The sequence below is a fragment of the Elephantulus edwardii genome, unplaced genomic scaffold, assembly GCF_000299155.1.
Source record: "Elephantulus edwardii isolate Elephantulus edwardi_28Jun2011 unplaced genomic scaffold, EleEdw1.0 scaffold00018, whole genome shotgun sequence".
Classification (NCBI taxonomy): Eukaryota; Metazoa; Chordata; class Mammalia; order Macroscelidea; family Macroscelididae; genus Elephantulus; species Elephantulus edwardii.
This window is the reverse complement of record NW_006399768.1, coordinates 9,374,910-9,377,021: the sequence shown is the minus strand read 5'-3', so window position 1 is coordinate 9,377,021 and position 2,112 is coordinate 9,374,910. Positions and strand designations below refer to the sequence as shown.

The 2,112-nt window shown below is 50.7% G+C and overlaps 1 pseudogene; it reads right to left on the bottom strand.

Moving 5' to 3' along the window:
- Window positions 1–1,879, bottom strand: part of LOC102848876 — a 3,682-nt pseudogene extending 1,803 nt beyond the window's left edge.
- Window positions 1,880–2,112: the final 233 nt, after the last annotated feature.

Below are 2,112 nucleotides of genomic sequence, written 5' to 3'. Positions count from 1 at the left end.
GCAACATGCTCCTCACAGTGTTCTCCTGGCCTAAAATTAGGACTCCCCTGCAAACGCTGGTTGCGCTGTTCAAAAAACCGGAATATCGTATAGAAAAGCATGTTGTCTTCAGTCTGCTTTGCAGCATCTAAGAATTTTCGTGCAGATATGTTGTCATGGCCACCGATGTCCCGGATGAACCGTAAGGCAGCTAACACCTGGTGTTTGGAGAGAAGCACTTCCACAATCTCATCATTTGCGGTTGAAAGTCTCTTCAACATATCCAGAGACAGCTGATGAGCAGGAGGATAGAAACTTTCCAGGGAGAGCAGGAGACAGGCCAGAGGCTTGGAGTCACTGAGGACATGGTACTGCAGGAACTGGTGCAGCATGTAGAAAAGGTTGTGCTGGACCAGGGTCTTGATAACCAGCTCATGTAAGTCATGCTGCACTGAAATCTGGAACTGGTTTAGAGAGCGAATATATTCCATCAGCACAGCTATCACAAATGTATGAGGCAGCTCCTTGTTCTCCGAGAACATGGACAGGACGTGGGTGTACATGTCAGACTGGTCGAACACCGCCTGCGTCCGCACAGGCTTTTTTAGCAGTGGGTTACTTTGACTCTGCCCCGCTTCTACTGCCGTTGTATAACTCTGCTCAGCATCCAGGTACTTCTTATACTCGTGATTGAGTTTATCAAAAACAGTGGCGATCACCGGCAGCGTGGCTCTGTCTGACTCGCCTAACATTTGGGAACAGAGAGACAGGATGACCATCTTGCACTCTTTTCTCTGGAGGAGAAAGTCCATCAGTCTGCCTTTATCTGGCAAGAGGTTGACTATGGGCTGAAGCTTCACTTGCAAGTTCCACAGGTAACCTTGGCTTGCACTGATGATGACGTCAGGCTGGAAGACAATCCAGGATGAGGAATAGAGCTTACAGGGAACAGGAGACTGGCTGGTCACGAAAGCAGGACCTGCCATGGGGATCTTGGGGGGAGCACAAGGTGATGGACTGTAAGGGCCCCGTCAAACTCTCCCCTCAGCTTGATGTCAAATATGACAGACGTCTCCGTGTCCTGGTGGTGAACGTTCAGGGCAAACTTCCCCGTCCTATTCAACTTCAGTATATGCATCTTTTTACAGGTACCTTCTCGTGGTACATGGTAGAGCACCACCTCCGCTCCGGTGCTATTGGATGTCCGTGAGTGATGCCTCAAGAAGAGAACACAAAGCTGTCCGTATATCGTAGCCATCGCCATCTCTCTTTCGGAAAGGCTGAGTTTCATTGACTTGGGTGCGGCGGGCAGTTCAATCTCAAACTTGGGCAGCTTGGACATAGTGACACCCCTAAAATAAAAGGGCTGCAGGACGTTGCCAAGGACGGTGGTGGACAGCAGGATGACAGCGCTCTCGGGGCAGTACATGTACCAATTCACGTTGATGTTCTGACTCTTCAGCAGTTTCAGATTCCGTTTCTCTGGTAAAACCTGGTAAAATTCAATTCCTTGATCTGTTATAAAGACAATTTCAGTAGAACTGGTCCAGCAGAATCCTAAGATGTTGGCATTCTTGGTCTTGCATTCCTGTGTGTACTCCTGCTGAGAATTATCAGGGATGAAATTAAAAAAGTCCACAGTCTTTGAGGTGCTCTGAACGGCCAAAATCTTATTTTCTAGGGAAAATTTAATGCACTTCACTTCTCCTTTATCTTCCATTCTAAATGAAATGGGGTTGCGATCATCGGGTCCTTTCACTACAACCCCAGTAGCGACGCCAGATCGGACGGCAAACACCTGCTTGTTGGCCTCATTGAAGAAGACGCAGTTGACTGGGTTCGCCTTCTCGAACTGCACCTGCCGGTCGCTGAGCTCCAGGTAGTAGTCCTCCTCGCCCATGGCCGGCGCCACAGCGGGGAACCCTGGGGCGGCCGCCAGCGTGCAGCGGATGGGGCGCCTGGCGCGACGCGAGAGGCAGCAGCCACGGCAGAGGCAGCAGCGGCTGCAGCGGCGGCGATCCCGGCCCTGGGAAAGTCTCTTGTCAGGGACCTCTCCAGAATACTTAAGAGCAACAGCATAAGGCTGGAGACTAAGGTGCACCTGATCCAGGCCATGGTCTTCATAATTACGTG